The sequence below is a fragment of the Stomoxys calcitrans genome, chromosome 1 (assembly GCF_963082655.1).
Source record: "Stomoxys calcitrans chromosome 1, idStoCalc2.1, whole genome shotgun sequence".
In the NCBI taxonomy this organism is placed as follows: domain Eukaryota; kingdom Metazoa; phylum Arthropoda; class Insecta; order Diptera; family Muscidae; genus Stomoxys; species Stomoxys calcitrans.
This window is the reverse complement of record NC_081552.1, coordinates 1,127,674-1,150,396: the sequence shown is the minus strand read 5'-3', so window position 1 is coordinate 1,150,396 and position 22,723 is coordinate 1,127,674. Positions and strand designations below refer to the sequence as shown.

The window sequence follows — 22,723 nt, the reverse complement described above, 5'->3', positions numbered from 1 at the left end:
TTCTAAATCGGTCCATAACCTAATGTAGCTTCCATATAAACCGGTCTCTCGATCATCCTAGCCCGATTCCTAGAGGTATGTAAATTAAAATTATGCCCTTCACCTAAATTTATTTTGTATAAGTTTTTGGCAGAATCCATGGTAGTGGGTTCCCAAGATTCGGCCCGGCCGAACTTAGTACGCTTTTAGTTTTTTTTTTTTTTTTATCGGACCTCATGCGGGAGCTATATATTTGAACTTGGACCTATTAAGCCAAATTACAATCCCAACCGACCCACACTAATAGAAAGTAGTTGTGTAAAATGTTGGGTGGCTAGCCTTATTCGTTCGAAAGTTAACGAACTTCCGTAAGACGGATGAACAGACACACGGACGCACGGCTAGAACGACTATAAATGTCAGGACAATCAAGAATATACATAAATACTACATGGGATCTGGAGGCCACCGTAGCGCACAAGTTAGCATGTCCGCCTATGACGCTGGACGCCTGGGTTCGAATCCTGGCGAGACCATCAGAAAAATTTTCAGCGGTGGTTTTCCCCTCCCAATGCTGGCAACATTTGTGAGGTACTATGCCATGTAAAACTTCTCTCCAAAGAGGTGTCGACACTGCGTCACGCAGTCCGGACTCGGCAATAAAAAGGAGGCCCCTTATCATTGAACTTAAAAACTTGAATACGACTGCACTCATTGATATGTGAGAAGTTTGCCCCCGTTCCTTAGTGGAATGTTCATGGGCAAAATTTGCAATTTTTACTACATGGGATCTTAGACCAATATTTCGAGGTGTTACAAACGGAATGACAAAGTTATTTAGTTCTATGGTGGAGGGACTCTATTCTTCGCCAAAATACAAACAAAAGTCAAAAAACAGCATTGAAATAGATTGGATTGATGCCCATTTCGTGAGTACAATTGCAATCAATTGAAGCTAAATTTAGACTGGCGCAGCGACTTGTCGCTACAATTTTTCGCATGGAGCTCAGTACCAATATACAATGTAAATTTGCCAATGAACATTCCATTAAGGAACACGGGCCAAACTTCTAACATATCAATGAGTGCTGTTCGATTCACGTTTAAGCCTATCACTGAGTTCATTCGCAGGGAAAATGTCTATTAAATTATTGCGAAATCCGACGAACTATATTCTTCGCCAGAACACAAACAAAAGTCCAACAACATTGAAGCAGATTGGATTGATGCCCATTTCGTGAGCATTTAATTACATTTGCAATCAATTGAAGCGAAATTCATACTGGCGCAGCGACATGTCGCTACTATTTATTTTGCTCATGGAACTTAGAACCAAAATACAATGCGAATTTGCCTATGAATATTCCATTAAGTAACAGGGGCAAGCTTTTAACATATCAATGAGTGCTGTTCGATTCACCTTTAATCCTAGTAGTACACAGCGAAAATGCCGACGGACTCTATTGTTCGGCAGAACACAAACAAAAGTCAAACGAGAATATACAACAAAGACAACGGCATTGAATCAGATTGGATTGGTGCCCAATTTCGTAAGCATTTAATAACATTTGCAAATTGATTGAAGCGAAATTTATACTGACGCAGCTACATGTCCCTACTATTTTGCTCATAGAACTCACTACTATTTCTACCGAATGTGTTCGGATTTTCTTTGTCACAATTTTTTTCACAATGCGTTTGTCAGTTGTTCGGGTGAATAGTCGAAGTCAGTACAAAGCTTTAATCTCAATGATAAAGGGCCTCCTTTTTATAGCCAAGTCCGAACGGCTTGCAGCGGTATTAGGAGGGGATAATCACCGCAGAAAAAAATTTTGTTCTGATGTTCTCGCCAATATTCCAACCCAGGCGTTCAACTTCATAGGCGGACATGCTAACCGCTACGTTGGCCTCCAGAACTCAATATCACGTGTTCACATTTGCTTCGTTGTCTTTAAAATGCGGCTTTTGTGAAAAACTCAGAAAACACTCACACACGGAAAATTGTACAAAACTTGTGGTAAGGTTACTTGGCAATTTATATTTTAAAAAATAATACATTAAAATTTTGACCTCAAAACAAATGGAAGAGGTCATTAACAGAGTTTCTAAGTTGTGGCTTTTTTTATCCATTTGAGTATCCACCTTGCAATTTTTGTGAGTGCATTGTAAGTTTTCGAAGTTGAATATTGACATATGGGCTTAATTTTCTAATATAACATTTCAAAACAATAATAATCCATGCTACTTAAAATGCCTGTCGATGTGCTGGAAGGATCGGAGGCAGCAACAGTGTATACAGAGAGATTAGTGGATGTGGCAAAAATGAACGAACAATGCTGAACGAGGAAAGGACAACAATCACACAAATAGATGGCTGGTTTGCACCAAGTTTCGAGAGAACTAGATGAGAAATATTGTGGAATATGATTGGCTGTTTAATATTTCATTGGCACAAATCTATTATTTGAGAAAAGGTAGGCATTACTATTACTTAAAATAAATCTTAAATGCAGTCAAATGTAGGATTATGGGCTTTAAGGAAATGTGTTTTGTGTATTGGAAAACATTTCAACATTTTCGTCACCTAAGAACAGATTTGACATTTTTTCTTCTTTCCACTCTAATGCGTCAACGGACATTATAGAGATTATTAAAAATTCAAACTTGGCCATAGGAGAAAAATCAACTTTTGATATATGTATGACAACTTTGTTTGCAGTTTTATAAATGTATCCTCTTGTATCCCTCTTTTTTTTTTGTCACATATCAGTTTTTATTAATACCCAAAGTTGCCAGGAGTTTCTGACCTTCAGTGAAAAAAACGTGTCACTCCATTATTCAATGGGGAAGAAAGAAGAGAGCAGTCCAAGTGTTAGTTCATGGCTATTATAAAATCGTGAATATTTGCTTAAATTGTTCACAACTGTATTTTGGCGAATGCGGTGCGGTATGTGAAAGATAGCCGGCTGAGATGGTCGACTGGCCGAAATCATGCCGATTTGTTTATTTTTGTGTATTTCTTTGCTCTTGGCGTTGTGGAAAATTTCCATAAATGCTGTTTGCTTAAAATTGTGCTCTTCAAACAGTAGCAGAAATGGACGAAGAACAACCAAAGCAATGCCAAATCGTACTTTAAGTGAGAGCATTCGATGACACCTTGCCTCTCTACTATTTGATCCATGTCCATACTTCTAATCAAGACTTTGCTCTTCAAATTCGATTGATATTGTAGACATTTATTGTTATCACAAATGTGTTGTTGTTGTTGTAAGAGTGCATTGTACACTGCGGGCGCGGCAGCCCTTGCCGATGAAGGACTTCATCGGGTCAATCCGGTACGTACAACCGGCTGCCATGGGATTGATCACAAATGTGTTGATATATTAAAGATGACCGTTCAACTGGTCGACAAAAACGAAATACATTTTATATAGGCAGCAGCCTTGTTTCCAAGGTTGAATTTAAATCTCAAAACAGTTTTAAGAAGTAAAAGCTTCCCTTTTGGTTTTAATGTTTTTTTTTTTTTTTCTTAATCATTTAATGATTTTTTCTCCTCTGCAGTTGTGTGAACGCGGCGAATCACTTGGAGGTGTTAATGCTTTAATCTACGAAATGCATATTGAAATAAGGCATGTGAAATAAGGCATGTAACCATTTGTTTTTCTCTCCTCCTAGATTTTAAGTTACAAAAAGAAGACTATTCATAAGTAATAGCAACGTTTTGCCAAGTGTCCCTATTAGTTTTTCCAAGTGAATGCACCGAAAAAATCCCCAGAATGAGTATCCGTGAAATGTTTGAGATTTAATATTGAAGTTCACCCTTCAAAGCCCAACATGTCAACGAGTATTCAGCTTCAGGCTTATATAGTCAAGTTTTCTTACTCTTTTTGTGCAGTAATATTCTTAGTAACTGTTGTCCGTATTATTTTTTCCAACTCTGCAGACATAGCTGCCATATAGAACGATCTGCCGATTAAGGGTCTAAAGCCCATAACTGCTGCATTAATTAGCCGATGGTCTACATCGAACCATATTTCGATTAAGCTGCCAAATAGACAGATCTGCCGACATTGGGTCTAAAATCCGTAAAAGGCGATGAGTTGCTTTAAGCCTTCTCATGCGAGCAGTATAACTGTCATATAGACCGTTCTTCCAATTGAGGGTCTTAATCCCCAAACGGATGTGTTGCCCGATTTCGTTGATACTGTGACTTGCATAAGAGTTATCGGCACCTGAGCCAAATATGATGCAGACCAGCTTACATTTGGATATAACTCCCAGCGGCGGAAAACAGTTGCCCTTCTCTTAAAAACTAATGAAAGCTCATACGCATCTTGCATTATAGAAGACCTAAAAGACAGCATTTTGGCAGCCAAGGAAAATGGCACTAGTCATTCCATGACAAGTTCTCAGAATATGGCTAAATGAATGAGATGTAATACATTTGTCTCTTTACTTTGCTTCTTATACCCTACAGCACCACTTTGGTACAGGGTATTATAATATTTTTTAAACGCTAAGGAGGAGAAGAGCTGCACCCATTGATAAATAAACCGATCGGTTTAGAATCATTTGCTGATTCGATCAAGCTCCGTCCGTAAAAAAATGCTACTTTTGTGGGCTCAATACTCTATTTCGGGAGATCGCTCTATATGGCACCTTTATCCAAATTTGATCCGATCTGAAGGGGTCTTCCAAAACTCGCTGTTCCAATTTCACCGAAATCGGATAAAAAAAATGCTCCTTTTATGGGCTAAATACTTTGCACATGAACGAAATACTGGGTGTGAATACAAACCAAACACAAAGAGTATGAGCAAAACTCAAATTCATAACTACTTTCCAAGATAGGGCTGTTTCTTTTAAAAATAAACAATTGTATTATTTTTATTTGGAGGCCCATTTTATCAGCGGTGGTTATCCCCTCTTAATGCTGGTGACATTTGAGAGGTACACTACCATTTGGCTTGGCTGCCATGTAAAAACTTCTCCACAAGAGAAGAGAGAGGAGGCCCCTTATCATTGAGCTTAGAATTGCATCGGACAGCACTCAATTATATGTGAGAAGTTTGTCCCTGTTTCTGAGCAAATTTGCATTTGCATTTGTTCACCTTTAGCAGCGCACATTATAAACAGGTGATGGGCTGAGTTGGTAGAACATCTGACTAGCAAACGAGAGATCCCATGTTCAAACCCCGAAAGGTAAATGTAGCACTTATATGGAAAAATAAAAACAAAATAAACAAAAAACCGAGCTATTTTTTTCGTAATTTAAGGCATTCTCGAAATGAAGTGTTTTTCCAGCGGTATTTGCCTCCAGACATCTTTGCAGGCATTTTAAAAAGCCTGCTTCAAACCTCTTTCCACCGCTGGGCTGTTGTAATAAAATAAGATGATGAATTTATTCATGGTGGTGAGTATACAAAGTTCGTCACGGCCGAACTTAATATGTTTTTACTTGTTTTTATTCGTGTACGAGGGTTGCCTTTTATATTTCGGGATTAGAAAACACAAAAACAAATATAATAATCATCGAAAATCGCTTTATTGTTTTTCAATATATTCCCCATTAAGATCTATACACTTTTGCATGCGTTTGAAACAATTGTCGAAGCACTGTCACTCTAAATGAGGTATCTCTAAAACATGTGTTCTGAATGCATCAACCGCTTTTTCAGGTGTCGATAAACTGTCCCAAATTTCGGCGAAATCGGACAATAAATGCGCCTTTTATAAGCCCATGACCTTACATCGAGAGATCGGTCTATATGGCAGCTATATTCAAATCTAAACCGAGCTGGGCCAAATTGAAGATGGATGTCGAGTGGACTAACACAACCCAGTGCCAAATTTCAGCAAAATCGGATAATAAATGTGGCTTTTAAGACCCTAAATCGGCGGATCGGTCTATATGGGGGCTTTATCTAGATATAGACCGATATAGCCCATCTTCGAACTTAATCTGCTTATGAACCAAAAAAGAATCTGTGCAAAGTTTCAGCGCAATATCTCTATTTTTAAAGACTGATTACTACAGACAGACGGACGGACATGGCTAGATCGTCTTAGATTTTTACGCTGATCAAGAATATATATACCTTATAGGGTCGGAAATGGATATTTCTGTGTTGCACACCGAATGATAAAATTAATATACCCCATCCTTCGGTGGTGGGTATAAAAAAGTTGTGGAAATAGGTAAAAGCAGAATGCACGTGTAATTTATTTTAAATTAAAATAGGATTACGCCCTCAAGAAATGTTACGAAGCTGCCAATGAGGCTTAACCGATTTAAAATTGAACCCTTCAGATGCTTAGGAAGTCAAACCGGGGGAGAGGTTTATGTGAGAGCTATATCAGTTTCTGGATCACTTCAGACCACAATTGGCAAATAAATGGTCATGGTTCGTTCCTTCTTCATGGAAAACTGCGCGTGTGGTCCCTTTACCCAAATCTTCTGTTATTCGCAATCTTAAGGACTTAAGGCTGATCCTAATTCTTTCGGCTGTTTTCCAAGGTTTTCGAGCATGTTCTTAAATAGCAGATAATGATGAGTACCAGGCGTAAAATCTTTGACTCTCAATATGCGTTCCACTTAGGTCAAAGTAGCACTGCTATATTGTTTCACCTAACTTAATCCACTGCGAATAATGCCCATCTATCACTTGACTTGAGGAAAGTTTTTTACTCCATTTGTTTTGGGACTATGATAGACAAGCTGAGAAATAATTTCAGTTTTTCTTTTAGAATCCAAGATAAATACTTGTGTTAATTGGATCTCTTTGCGGTTTAGTCTCAACTCGCTTTCTATATTAGGCTTAAAAGCTTGAGAGTTACTTTTGATATGGATTTGAATTTTGGTATGAATATTACGGTATTTTACGAATATTATGGTATTTTTAAAGGCAGTCTTGCTCATGCCCTTTTAATGCCACAGATTCTATACGGTTCAAAAGTTGTGTCGGGTTTGACTACAATCTGCAGATATTGGGTTTACACTCGGTTAAGCGTTTATTTGTGACCTTTGACCAATTGAAAATTATGCATTTTCAAATAAACAAATAATAGTCTAATTTAGGAATGTTAATCGATTAAGCTTAAAAAATATGAATAGTGTCATTAGCCTGCATTTTTGATCAATTGGGCGCTACCTGGTCAAAATTTCATTCGATTAGGATGAGACTATTTTGATTTAGTTCAAAATTTCATTCGATTAGGATGAGACTATTTTGATTTAGTTCAAAGAAGAAGATCAAAAACATCGGATCCATTTGCCCTATTTGCCAATTCAATTCGATATACTTGTATGGGAAACATTTGAAGGATAAGTTTCCAAAATATTCAATGTCGATTAATCGACAATCTCCTTGGGTCTTGTTCGATTTATTGTTGAACCTGGACATTCAAATAAACAATTAATCGAATATATAGTTACGATATATTTATTTTTCTGCATATTCCTTCACAGTGATACAACATAACAAGAGATTACTGAATACATTGTCAAAGAAAGGAATTTATGGAGAGTTAAAAAAAAACTGGTTCAAATTTGGATTTTGTTCAGATGAGAGTAGCACTCAGTACCATACATACATGTCGTCAGTATGTAACATTGGGTCACAGATTTTATATAAATCGTGAGTTGACAACAAACAAAGATTAAAAAAATAAATCTTCATAAAATTTCAGATCACTTATTCAAGCTTTAATAATCTCTATCTGAAATCTTTGCCCAATAGTTAGGCAAAAATTAACATGCAAGCAATACAAACAGCATAATACACGATATAGGATTTTTTTTTGGCATTAACTTACTAAAAAAAATCAAACATCCAAATCGGATCAAAACGTACAAAACTTTATTGAACATACAACATAGCAAACACTGTCAACTAAATATTTGTAGTTAATTTTGCTGTTATTTGCTGCCAGCAGTAGTTCTGCTGTTACAGCAGTAGTACTGCAATTTTAGAGCAGCAGGCTTACTGCTGATAAGTCTGTTGTTTGCTGAAAATGACTGCTGCTTAATTATGTGGTGGATGTTGGAAGAAAAAATAGAACACATATGTAAATGTGTGTCTCAGGAGATGTTTATTATCAACACTGAATGTTTACTTTTCATAATCTTTTTTCTTTAAATTTAAATACAATTGTCCATGCCAGTCATGTGCACATTAGCAGAACATTAACAAAAAATGCGAGCTAGCTCAGCCACATTCTGAAATGTATACCAATGGATGGATGAGGTGGCTTCTTTACAGTTATATTCCACAAATTAAATGCATGTCTTCCAACAAAATTTCTAAAAATGTCTAAAGTAATCAAAACAAGTAACAGGCAACCATAAAAAGAAGCATACAAACTTTTTTTCTGGTGACTTGTGTTTTCCAATCAGCAAATATTGTTAGTTGAAATAGCAATACGAAATACAGTAGCCCTATGTTTGCTGAAACACAGTAAGGTCTGCTTTCCCATTTTCAACATTTTTGCTGTTTTGAATAACAAACTTGGTGAGTGTATAGTCGAGGATCCCCTCAAGATTCGCACCTTAATTCGTTTCAATTGTCACCAAGACTCGAAGCTTAATTCGTTTTAATATTTCTAAAAAAACACAAGCTATCAAATTTTAAAGTCGCCATGATTTCTACTGCAGCACAATTTGGAAAATTAGTTCAACCTGAAACAGATAGATTTGAAGTTTCAAGCTTCATATCACTTACAGATTTTTCGAAAATATTCGAGCCAAAAAACAAATAGTGTTTTTATGAACCTACTGTATCCAGGTTATATGTCCTAATACCATATTTCATATGAAAGAGAATTAAGAGAATTTTATAACCTTCCCAATGGTGAATAATATTTCGTGACATTTCAATTTCCTCAAAATACAAAGAATAGCGAACATCTGCAGAGGATGTGGTGGATATAGAAAACGTAGAACAGCACCTGTAAGTAGTAGGAATTCAGGAAAAGCTGTGAGAACCAATAACTCAATCTACTGTTAGTGTGTTCAATGAAAACAACAACTTGTCTTATAGTGTGCCGGCTTCGCCCCTTTATATTCGCGTTGGTCCATAAAATCATTCAAACTTAACAAAATGTTCTCTCTTCATTGGTCATCGCCAGAAGTTTGGTTTTTGTATTATGTTATGCCAAAAATATTGCCCATATTGAAATGTTTTTACCATGCTTTGTACGAGTACAACAACATTTCTCTTCGCTTTTTGGAGAAAGAGCAGTTTGGTCGGTCTGTCGATATTCACGTAACACACACACACACACGCACAAGCAAACAAACAACAACAACACACTGTCAGAGAATTCAATTAGCACATAGCGCGGTGCTAAACGATCACACGATTTCAAACAATTAACATTTATTAGTTTCGCAAACACCATTGGCAATTGGAACTTGGTTGGTTATTGTCGATTGTTTGGCCCAAGTCAAAACTTTCTACAGTTCCATCAATTAATCAATCGAAACGAGGCGGCTGGCCGTCCGTGTCCACAAATACCAAAACGCAAATGATGGAGAGCGGCCACGAAATACGAAATTCAAATGCTTTGTCCTTGTACTTGGCAAACCAAAATGTAACGGGAGCACCTTCAAGTGCCATTTTGCCATCAAATGTTTTCGCATGCACGGAGCTGGTTACGAAGAAAAACAATCGCCGCCTTAATCGTGTCACAATATAATTCACTTCATAAGTGAGCACACACACACACACACACGTAGATACTTCTCCAGAATCACTCACCGAGACTGGCTGCCCTGAACGAGTTCTTATTGATGATTTTGTGCTCCGCTCCACTCCGATCTGTCAGTATTGATATTTCGTCACCATTTCGCTATGGGCTCCATAGCGAACGAAAGAATGTAAACAAACATGGGAGAACTCTTGAGCACTATTATCATCAACGTTGGGGGATTTGATATAAAGAACACAAAATAAAAATAATTTATTAAAAAAAAAAATAAAGAAAAACAAATAAAATCATTCGAATATATGTACAAACATACACACACGTATGTGTGGGGCGGGGGACCTCTTAGAGGGAGAGAGGTTTTAACACAAAGCGAGAGCAAAAGAATACGTGAACGAGGCAAATCTCAAAAAGCGACAAACAACAGACTATCCAAACAATTCACTTTTGGCAATAACAAGAGACTGCGCCAAAAATAAACATACGTATGTATATCGGTCGACGGCGGCTGAGATGGAACGAAAAGTGGCATATTTTGTGAACGAGCTCAAGAAATAAATGACGCCAAAGCTAAAGGCGATGCTACTTGACGGAAGCAAAAATTACATATAAAGCAACCTATTTGACGGGCAGATAATACGGACGATTCATGCGGTCACACATTCTCACAAAATTGTACAAGAAACAAAAAAGAACCCTAGAGTGGTACCAGCTCACGCCAACAAACATTGTGGGTAACCACAAAAAACAAACATGTGAGGACATTGGAAAAAGCTTGCGCAGGTGGTTACGATTACGCCTTCACAATTATGCATGGAATTTTATTTTGAACGCCCATTAAGCCAAATAAAAGTAAATGGCATTGGTTGCTGTTTAAACAGCGGAAACAGTCTTTTTGGAAATTTCAAATAAATTTCATTTAATGTGTGATGATACCAAGTAAACACCATGTAAAGCTGGGAGACTTTTATTACATAACATAACGTAGAAAGCCACCTATTCATAGAGAATTTTTACTTCAATGTGAATTTGATTTGTTTCATCTGTTTATTTTCACATCCAACAAGATTACAATAATCTTACAATTATAGTATGCGGAGTTACAATGGTCTACAATGATTGTTCACAAAAAGTTAAAATTGGCATAAACTTATTAAAGCAAAAAAAAAATAGAATACCAAAAAAAAAACAAATTTAGAATTTTAGAGTTAAAAAAACAAGAATAGAAAAAAATGTAAAATGTATGGATTTCCTTGAAAGAAGTTGTTGATAACATAAAGAAGCGGGCCCGCTCCGCTGCATCTTCTTTAACTCTTTAATATCTTTTTAGGGTTATATCGAATTCGTGCCCCTGTAGTCCATGTCTGCCTTAAACGCTGAACGCCTGCGGTCTAATCCTGGCGATATCATCGGACGAAATTTAAAGCGGTGGTTATCCCCTCTTAATGCTCGCGACATTTGCCATGCATGGTCATGTAAAAAATTCTCCCCAAACAGGTGTCGCACTGCGGCACGCCATTCTCGGACTCGGCTATAAAAAAAGTCCCTTATCATTGAGATTAAACTTGAATTGGAAAGCTTTCATTAATGTGTGAGAAGTGTGCCCCTTCTCGGTTCCTGGGTAAATGTTTCCTCCACTCCCAAATACCTTTCTTTTTGGTTCTATATTATCGTATTGGTAAATATTTCCGGTTTAGAGAGACACTTGGCCCTTAATGTAAATATACGATTCGTGCTCTACTTTCAAATACATTTTATATGAGCCCCATAATGGCATGATCTGTAAATAAATTCTGTTTGAGTGTGGGGTGGACCCCAGGGACTTGGTCCCGAAAATCTATCAATTTAAACATCCAATAACTTTTATATATTATATAAGGTGGGGAGGTGTATTCGGGTGGGGCAGTTCTCCAAACACATGACCCTTAATTCTTTTTTTTCTCTCAAGCACCTTTATTCCCATTGGCGGGTTTTGGACGGCCCCCGAGGCACCCGACCCCAACGATAGAAACCATGTTTTGTTTTGACTGTAGGAGCGCAAAAAAACAATTCGAACGAATAGCATTATTTCGACTTATTTTTTCAAGGAAAATCACCACCTAGACTTGAACACAAATTTTAATGTCATATTCGTAATCTACTCCCAAATACATTTCAAATGAGTCCCATACAGGCATGGTCGGCTAATATGCTCATTTGGGGGTACTCCCATTACTTAGACCTAATTTTGTATACCATATTTGTAATCTTATGTCGAATACTCTTCATTTGAGGCCCATATTGACATGAATGTCGAATATATCTGTTTAGAGTAGTTTTTGGGTTGGGGAGACCCGCTGGGTACTGGGACTCAAATTTTAGTACGATATTCGTTTTCTAGTCTCCAATACGTTTTATTTGATACCCATATTGTGCTTATCGGTCCACTTTTGATTTTGGATGGCGATGGAAGGGAGGACCGCACCCATCCGATATCTAAAAATTATATAGCCTAGGTTTCTTTTCAGACAAACTTACACAATATGTGAAAATTTGAAGAAAATCGGTTTAGCCGTTTTTGATTCTAAGGAACAAACAAAAAAACCGAGTCCCATATAGTCACGATGGGTCATATGGCCATTTAAGGCGTTTATAGGGGGTAGGGCGACCCCTTATACTTCGATCTGATTTTGTATGGCAGATTCGTAATCTACTCCCGAATACCTTTCATTTGAAACCCATGTTGACATGAACGTGCAATATGCCTGTTTCGGGGAATTTTGGATGTTGGATCGGCCCGACTTAGGCCCAAATTTTAATACCATATTCGTATTCTATTTTCCAAAACATTTCATTTAATACTCATATTGTCCCGATCGGTTCACTTTTGATTTTGGTTGGTGTTTTTCGGTAACGGGGGAGGGACCCTATTTCTCCTTCCTGACCATATTCGCAATCTACTCCCGAATACCTATAATTTGAGTCCCATACTGTCATGATAGTCCACAAAACTTATTGTAGGGGTTTTTGGGGTTGAACCAGATCGGTCCTCTTTTATTTTTGGATAGTACTTTTGGGGTAAGAAAGAGGGTCCGAGAGAGGGCCCCAAACTTCCATACCGTCTTAGTCTATGGACCTACCTAATTATCGCATTGTGCGCAGTCGCCAGTCGTCTTGAACTCCTGGAATCGCTGTAACTAAAAAGTTCACTTCCGTAGAGAAGCACTGGCAGCAAGTATGATTTTGCCAAGAGGAGTCATATATGCTTTGGAATATACGATTGCGTTTGATAAAGCACCGACTATATGGTCAGTCCAAGTAAGGGATTTACTCATTACTACGGCAAGATTTTTTGCTTTCTCAACAAGCTGGATGTGCTGCTTGCCAATTAATATTCTTTCCTCACAATCGATGTTTTGAGTACGGCGGGAAATCACAAATGTGAATAGCTTTTAAATCCTCATTAATCTCAGAGAAACCTCGAGACGTTGGATAAAGTTGCACATAATCTGCATATACGTGAATGTTTGAATATTTAAGCCGGGACGGCAGGTCGTTAGTGTACAATAAAAATAAAAGACGACCCAGTATCGAGGTATACCACTCGCTTTAGTTGTAATGGTTTAGACATTGTTTTCTATAACAACCGGCTGTAGGCGTTTACGGAGATAGCTGGAAATCAGTGGGACTGCAGAAGTGGAAAAGTTAAATGTTGTTTTAATTATCGTTTCCGGTTTTGGATTTAGGAACTGGTATCACTTTTGAGCGTTTCCATGCAGACGGGAATTTGCTGGTCGTTAATATTGTGTTGAATAAATGTCTGCGGTATTGCAGAATGTAAGGTAGTGTAGATTTAATAATTGTTGGGTGTAGATTAGCCAGTCCAACTGCGTTTGATTTCATACTCATCTATATATACATCTATCGGCTGGACGCACGAAAATTCAAAATATGTAAACTCAGAAAGCATGAGCATCTTCTGTTTGTGCTTCAAATGGAATATTTAAGAAAGGAGAGTTCACTTCATCTGGAGTTCCGTTTATTTTGGCTCGAGGTGTTACTCCGACACCAATTTCACGTATAGTTTTCCATTCCTTCTGGAATTTGATAGCAAAATAATTGGATTTAGATCTTTGTTTACTGATCAAAATCCGATGCATCTTCTATGTTGGAATGGATCACCGTTGGGAGACGTTTTGATGAGAGTATATTGAAGAGATATGTTCTTGTTTTTGCAGTTTAATGCCAATTTGTCAAACTGATTACAGTCAAAGCCGATATGATGCAGACATAAATGATTACTGCAATGTTTCCTAAACTGTGCAAGCATTTTCAATAAGTAGTTCTTCGAGAATGAAGTTAGGAGTTGAACAATTATCGTTGTGTCTGGGCTTAACAAATGTTAATGACCTTAACAAATGTCTGCAATAGCAAGTGGGGTAATTGAATTGTGCAATAATTGCTTGAAGAGATTCCATTAAGGGAAAAGGGTAATCAGCCCATATTCCAAACTCTCCCTTCACTTGGCCAGGGCAATGGCATAAAAAGTGTTGGACGGATTCTATCCAGACAGGATTTGTGTTGCGAATTGAATCGTGATATGAGGATTAAGGTTATTAATAATAAAGTGTTTTCTTTTTTTTCGAAATGTGTTTTTGTCGAACAAGAAGCATTCCTATTATAGAATTAAATTGTCATAAAGTTAATTTGGGGTCCCCACCTTAATGTACACATATATGTTAGTTGGTATGTTCACAAAAAATATTTCAATGTAAATTAATAGTAGATATGTGTACATATTCCGCTCAATTCTATCAATTAAACACCACAATTAGAGGAAACAACAAAACAAAACACACACACGCACACACAGTTAATTTCCAATGTGCGGGCTATTGCATTGTAGTGAATAATTATTTATGAGTGATACGTTCGATTAAATTTGGGCTGTTATAATTTTGTTATTTATCAAAATAGCCGAATGACGAAAGGGGAACGCAAGTACGCTCAATGCATGGGATTCATTTAAGCCAAATGATGATTATTGTTATTACCAATATGATGGAAAGCTCTGTATTTACCGAAAAGAGAAACAAGAAAAAATGTCGCGAACAGAATGAGGCGAAAAATTATATATGTATATATGTGTATGTGTATGTATATATCATCTATTATCTAAAAGCATACATGAACATGCATACGTTTGGACAAACGGCAAATACGTTTGCCACAATTGTTCTTATCAACTTTTTCACATTCATAACAATTCCCCAACAATTCTTCAGTTTTCACTTAACCATTATTGGCTACGTAGGTATTTGATAAGCTTAACAGAAATCAAAATGAAAGTATCAGTCAATATATTAATTATAAATATCTTATTATCAAATGTGTATGTGCTTGTATGCCCATATGCACATATGTATATGTATATACCTCAGAAACTTCACAACACCACGGAAGGCTCTTTTTGCGATAGGGGAAACAACGGGCGGCAACAAAAATTAACCAAATAGAGAAAGTACAATACAAGGAATTTTTGATTTAAGACATCTCTTCTCTTAAATATTTAACCGAAGAGCCAAATGCTGGATTACGCGACCAACGGTTGCTAGTCCTGCCTCAGGATGTAAGCCTAACATTGTCAGGCCAGTGTGAGACAGCACGGCATGGGATAGCTGTGAGCGTGACACAGGCTGGGACTTTGCGAGCTACCGGGCGCGTCCACAGGTTACGGATAGTGGAATGCTCCTTCTGGAGTGGCTGTAACTGCAGTGAGAAGCCAGGCGGCATCGGCTCTGAGTGCTGAGTACTGAGTGCTTATGATGCTCGATTTGAGAAGGCGAGTGTTTCCAGGGCGATCGATCTTTTGGATCGCAACGAGATTGCTCTCCTACAGGAGCTGCACGAGGATCGCCACCTCCACATACAAATGTGGCTACCATCACAACTACAACAAATTTAATCAAAACGAATAATGAGCTCATGATGGACCATATTCAACAACATCAAGTCGCAGAACAAATCGATTTAATTTTAAACATCAATTCAAATGAAAAACATCCCGCTCAAGTTTCTTATTAAAAAGAATTTTTTTATTTTTTTGCAGTAGTGCTAATGCAAATGCAAATTTTGCCCATGTACATTCCACTAAGAAACAGGGGCAGCAATATTAGCTTCAAATTAAGTTGTAAATTAATGAGATTAACTGCTTTTCAGTAGCATTTAATTCGTGATTTATTTGAAAGAAATTTTTTATGAAATGTTTTAAGTTTTGTTGCATTATCGTCATATCTGGTCTAACGACTTGGCTATTAAATGACAAAATTAAATTAAAATAAAAAAAGGAAAATTAAAAATAATATTAATATTGTCCACAACTATTTAATTTGCTCATTTATTAGTCAAGACGTTAGAATTAAATACTACTCAAGAACAGTTAATCTCAATTTTTAATTAATTTTTGTAGCTTTATCTTGTCTTTTATAAACTTCTTTGTTTTCCCGCCGTGTTTGTTTTGATGTTTTCCTTACAGGACATCATTAATACCAGCAGCCACTACTTGATATGCAAATGCAAATTTTGCCCATGAACATTCCACAAAGGAATAGAGGCAAATTTCTCACATATCAATGAGTGCAGTCCGATTCAAGTTTAAGCTCAATGGTAAGGGTTCTCCTTTTTATAGCCGAGTCCGTACGGCGTTTTACATGGCACATAGTACCTCACAAATGTTGCCAGCATTAGGAGGGGAAAACCAGCGCTGAAAATTTTTTCTGATGGTCTCGAATCGAACCCAGGCGTTTAGCGTCATAGGCGTACATGCTTACCTCTGCGCTATGGTGGCCTCCTTAATATATATGAATATGTCAGAAGAAGTTCCGCTATTGAAGCTAGGAGGATTCGCGCAAATGAGATTGTACAGAGTCATACCTCCGGCACGGGATAGCTGTGAGCATTACACAGACTGTAACATTGAGGTACGATCTGTGTGGTATTCATTGCTGGCACGAGAAGCTTAGCCGCGAGCTACAGGGCGCGGCTAAGAAAGGGTGTAGCTGAGAAGCGAAGCCTTTTCAGTCATCGGGAGCTGCTGTCGTAAGTTACAGGTGAACCGGCACGGGATGAAAATGAGCACCTCACGGGTTGGAACATTCAGTTCCGATTTGTTCATCGTTACCGGGCGCGTCCACAGTTTGCGGATGATGAAATGCTCCATATACGGAGTAGCTGCAATGGCAGTCGCGGTGGATAGCCTCAGTAAGAGACCGGCCGGCACCGGATCTTGCTTAAATGCTGAGTGCCTATGGTACTCGATACGACAAGGTGAGTTATTGGCGGTCGTATAAACTGAAACGAATTTGCTCACTTATGGAGCTTGACGAGGAGCACAACAACAGATGGGCCTATGACAGATAGGTTGCAAAATCTAAAGTGAAGCTTTTATTTGTATCGGTTTTAGCTATGTACTCCTTCCGCAATTTTTTGCAAAACCTTGAGTTAACTTTTCGTTTCGGGTTGGAACGCTGAACTCCGATTTCTGTGGTTTTCATCGTCATCGCGAGAAGCTTAGCTGGGGACTAATGGGCGCATCCACAGGTTGCAGATAGTGGAAGGCTTCGTATGCGCAGTTACTGCCATGGCAGCACCAGCTCTTGCTCAAGTATTGAAGGCCAAAAGAGAATTAGCACAGCGTTAAGTTTTTTTTTGGTGCAGCGTTGAAAAGTGCAACTCCACAAAAGCAACATGAAAAGTTAAAGAATTTTCAACTTTGGCTACTGCAATCGAGCGTCGTTCTGTGTTGCAATATGTAAAGTAGTATTTTAAGGCGTCAAATTTAAAAATTGTTTAATTTTGCGCGTTCCTTTTGTGGTGGATTGGTTTGCAGATATGAATTTTTCAATGCAACGCTGAAAAACGGGCTCATTCTGTTTTAACCTTGACCGCCTGTGCCTTTTAATAACCAATGGCCATAACGTACCCGCGGCGATATGACCTTGACGAGGATCGCTACCTATAAATGCAAATGCATACATGCAAATGGGCCTACGATAACAACAACAACAATCTATGTGAATAGAGAATACCAATATCGTAGATGGGTAACTATAGGGTTGCCCAAAAAGTAATTGCGGATTTTTTAAAAGAAAGTAAATGCATTTTTAATAAAACCTAGAATGAACTTTAATCAAATAGACTTTTTTGACACTTTTTTTCTAAAGCAAGCTAAAGGTAACAGCTGATAACTGACAGAAGAAAGAATGCAATTACAGAGTAACAAGCTGTGAAAAAATTTGTCAAAGCCGACTATATGAAAAATCCGCAATTACTTTTTGGGCAACCCAATATTTACCACTTAACCTTCGCACGTCCACGGCCCATTATTAATGAACCGTGTGGCTTAAAATTAGGAAATTGGGCAAATAAATAAATAAAATAAACCCCACACGGGTGGATTCCGAATCTTCTTCAAAATAGACATATAATTTGTGATTGTGGGATGACTAGGCACGTGTCTTTACCAATGCTCCTGCGGGAACTCTCGCAATGAAGAAGTTGTTTGACTTGGGACAATTTTCCTTCTTTAAAGAACCTACTGGAGGGGAGAAGTTGTTCGAGGGGATGTTGTATTTTGCAAATTTTCTTTCCACAAAAACGGAATTTTGGAACATACAGGTGTGTTGTTGCTATATCAACATTCAAATTAAGTGACACTGTAAGAGTATTTAGAGGGATATATAAGAAATAAAATTACAAATATAAGCTCATAATAAATATTTTATTACTAATATCATTGATTGTTTTCGCGTGTGGCCTTTGAATCGCCTTGTTCACAAAAAAAAAATAGAAATATGAATGATTTGCTATAAAATTAAATTAAAGAAGTGAAAATTACAAAAATTAAATAAGCCTTAAAATAGGTTTATGTGACGGTTCTATAAGGGAAGTCTTTCACATAAACCTTTTTCAAATCCAAATGAAGTTTTGTGAATACCGGTGTATGCATAGAAATGTGGCAATCAAGCTGTTTTAATTGTAATTGATAAATTTTAAGCAATAATTTCTGTAACCAAAACAAATCCGAATACTATGAGAAGTACATGGATAAATAAAAGAAATAGTAGCATGCATCCTTTGATTGAATGATTGCAAACGCCCCATTATATAAAAAAAAGCCTGAAATACACAGGCTCCAACGTAAAACTTCGACTATTGATTACTGCCGATTTTGTGAAGGAAACCCTACTGCGTCTTCGAAAAAGATTCAAAGGGACTGAATCCGACTGTACTTGGTCCCATTAATCGCAGCGGACAACTGTTGAATAGATCTTATTCGCAAAAAGTCCAAGAATGGTACCATTGCTGGTCAAGATGTATACATTTGTACACACAGCAATGTTCGCTAAACGACATATCGATTGGCTGATTGAAAAATGTAGGAAAATACTGTAGACCGACCAATGTAAAATTATATTATTTCGTGGAACAGTGTCCGGCGTGTTGCCCGACACATAATATAAATCATAATTTAAACAAATAAAAAGGCGTTAAGTTGGGACGGGCCGAACTTTGGATACCCACCACCTCGGGTATATATGAAAACCACCCATATATGAAAACCACCAAATAAGGTGAAAATTGCATACCTTATGTCCCATAGCAGTTATTTCGAAATATGTTCCGATTTGGACGAAATACTAATAAGTCCGTAGCTATATCTAAAAATAAAGCGATCGGAAAAGCCATCATTCGACATCCGTGTCAAATTTCAGTGAAATCGGATTATAAATGCGCCTTTTATGGGGCCAAGACTTTAAATCAAGATATCGGTGTATATGGCAGCTATATCCAAATCGGGACCGATTTGTGCCAAGTTGCAGAAAAATGTCGAAGAGCCTAATACAAAGCACTGTCCCAAATTTCGGCGAAATCGGACAATAAATGAGCCTTTTATGGCCCCAAACCTTAAATCGAGAGATCGGTCTATATGACAGCTATATTCAAACCTGGACCGATATGATCCGAATTAAAGAAGGACTTCAACAGCCTAACTAAACTCACTGTCCCAAATTTCAGCGACATCGGACTATAAATGCGGCTTTTATGGGCCCATAACGTAAAACAGACATATCGGTCGAACCGATCTGTGCGATATTGTAAAGATATGTCAAGGGGCTTAATTTAAGTCCCTGTCCCAAATTTCGGCGACATCGGACAATAAACTCGCCTATTATGGGCCCAAAACCTTATATCGAGGAGTCGGTCTATATAGTAGCTATATCCAAATCTTAACCGATCAGGGCCAAATTTACGAAGGATGTCGAAGGGCCTAACACAACTCACTGTCCCAAATTTCATTAAAATCGGATAATAAATGTGGCTTTTATTTGCCCAAGAACCTAAATCGGAGGATCGGTCTATATGGCAGCTATAACCAAATCTGGACCGATCTGGGCCAAATTCACGAAGGATGTCGAAGGGCCTAACACAACTCACTGTTCCAAATTTCAGCAAAATCTGATAATAAATATGGCTTTTATTTGCCTAAGAACCTACATCGGCGGATCGGTCTATATGGGGGTTATATCAAGATATAGTCCGATAAAGCCCATCTTCGAACTTAACCTGCTTATGGACAAAAAAAAAAGAATCTGTGCAAAGTTTCAGCTCAATATCTCTATTTTTAAAGACTGTAGCGTGATTTTAACAGACAGACGGACGGACATCTCTAGATGGTCTTCGATTTTTACGCTGATCAAGAATATATATACTTTATAGGGTCGGAAATGGATATTTCGATGTGTTGCAAACGGAATGACAAAATGAATATACCCCCATCCTTCGGCGGTGGGTATAAAAAAGACAGTTAAACATGGTGGGACAAAAGTAATGGCATGTGTGAGCTTTTTGTTCAACCTATACGTGGACTAACGGGTCCAATGAAGAAAGGGACATCCAATGTTGCAGCAAGTAATGCCAGATTAAGCAGACTGGAATATGCTTCTGAAATTGGTATTCTTACAAGATAATGAACGGAAAAATACCAGTTCATTGGCAAAGTGTGGATTCAGGTTAAACTGTGACCTGCTCAAACAGCGAATCTTGGGCAAGAAATGTATTCAAAGATGTATTTAAGATTATTGTAGATTTAATTATAAAATTTATCGCTCTTCAATTTCGAGAATTGATCAATCCCTGGGTTAAGACCAGACTTGCACAGGCAATTTCGATGCCACAAGTTTTGAATGGAATGGAGATTGTTTCTGATGCCTTTGAATATAATTTACTGAAGATCAGGCGAATTTAAAACAACATTGTTCGATTTGTGTATAATGTTCGGATACGTGAACATATATCTGAATTTGTTGTAAAGTTTTTGGGATCATCCTTCAACAGCTTTTTGGTTTGCAGGGTTTTATATTTTTTTTTTTTACAAAGTCATCAGCTACCACTTCCACTTTGCGCTTTATTTCGAAGGAGTAGAAATATGCTTGTGAGAATACTTCGAATTCATAGAGCAGTGTTTCAAAAATCCCTTGGAATGCCATACCCGCTGAACTTCGAATATTTTCTCATTCCAACAATGTTTTCCCGACTAAAAATTCGTAGCCATTTTACGGCTATTGTAAATTTGTAAAATATGTTACATTTTGTTATATTTTTTACGTTATTCTGGTAATTGGGACTTTTTCTTTCTTTTCATATATAAAATATTTTATTTAATCTTTAAAATTGACCGATATTAACTATTTTTTTTACCTATGTGACATAAAAGCCGTTTCCCTGGCCTTCAATTTCATATATAATTTATAAGCTATTTCCAACTATTGGACATATGGAGGAGGAAAAATTCTTAAACCCGACCAAAGGCCGTCAAATTTGTGCAACTGTGGATGCCAAAGAGAGGTTTAACTTAAAAAACTCTTGGCTATTGCCCACCGATGGACATCCGGTACATACAACCAGCTGCCGTGGAATTGAATGAGAAACCATCTACACATGCTGCATTGGACTTGATGGCAGAAAATACCTTATCCAACTCCACACTTTGAAAACCAAAACCACTATAGTCATACTCCCCGAGAAAACTACTTTGGGAGTCCAATTGGTTTCTATTAAAGGTCGTATTCAAATCCTCCACATTCAAATCACAATCATACGACTTGCAACTGCCAAGTCCATTGGATTTTAACATCGCCCATAACTGTTTTGTGCTTTTATCCTGGCTCTACAAAAAAATTTTATTGTTATTGTGATTTATTATTATTATTATTTTTTTAATTTTTTTTTTTATAAAAATAAGGATAACCAGAACAAAAACTAAAGCAAAGCATGAAAAAAAATAAAAAATAAAATAAAGGAGAAAACATCCTTTTGCACGTCCTCAAAGAGACGAAGCAGTTTTTTTCGATATGGAAGGAAATTAAATTGAAGAAAATTAAATTGATCCCTCTTGGTATGAGTATTTGATTAACTCAAGTAGAGTGAGAAAATGAGAACATATTCACCTGAAATATTGGATGACGCGATTTAAAGATTTTGCAGAACATAATCAGATTTCTACATTTAACAAAGTCATTGAAGGAACAACCAAGAAAACTTTTAACAAACGGGAAAATATGATCGAATAACCTGCCAGAAAAAATGTAGTTAAAGGCAAGGCCAAATCAATCTTCGATTGAAGAACGTTCAAAGAGCGACGGTTACCTACAAACACTAACTGACAGTCCAATTCTCTATGGACTTAAAATCAGTCGTTCAAAAACAAAATAATAAAAACGGACCGAGTACAGATCCCTGAGGAACTCCGCTTTTAACCGGCAGCGTAGATGACGCTATATCACATATCTGAACAAATTGCTTTCCATCAACCAAATGGGAAAACAAAAGTTTACAAGGGCTTTTACCAAGACCGTAAACTATGGACAGCTTCTTAATCAGGACGAAGTAATCCACCCGATCGAAGATCTTCACTAGATACAAAGAGGGCAAAATACAGATATTGTGACCTGCCACGCAATTCCGAATTTGGTCGGTAAGACCTAGAAGCAACATGGAC

General features: G+C 37.4%; 1 protein-coding gene across 3 annotated transcripts in view; it reads right to left on the bottom strand.

Moving 5' to 3' along the window:
• Positions 1–22,723, bottom strand: part of LOC106096169 (receptor-type guanylate cyclase Gyc76C) — a 102,471-nt gene that overhangs the window by 75,755 nt on the left and 3,993 nt on the right. The window contains exon 1 of one of the 3 annotated variants that reach the window (XM_059362086.1): positions 9,738–9,878. The exons of the other annotated variants lie outside the window; for them this stretch is intronic. The gene's annotated coding sequence lies outside the window, so the exon portion shown is untranslated. Of the gene's footprint in view, positions 1–9,737; positions 9,879–22,723 lie in introns of those variants that run through there. 3 annotated transcript variants of the gene reach the window in all.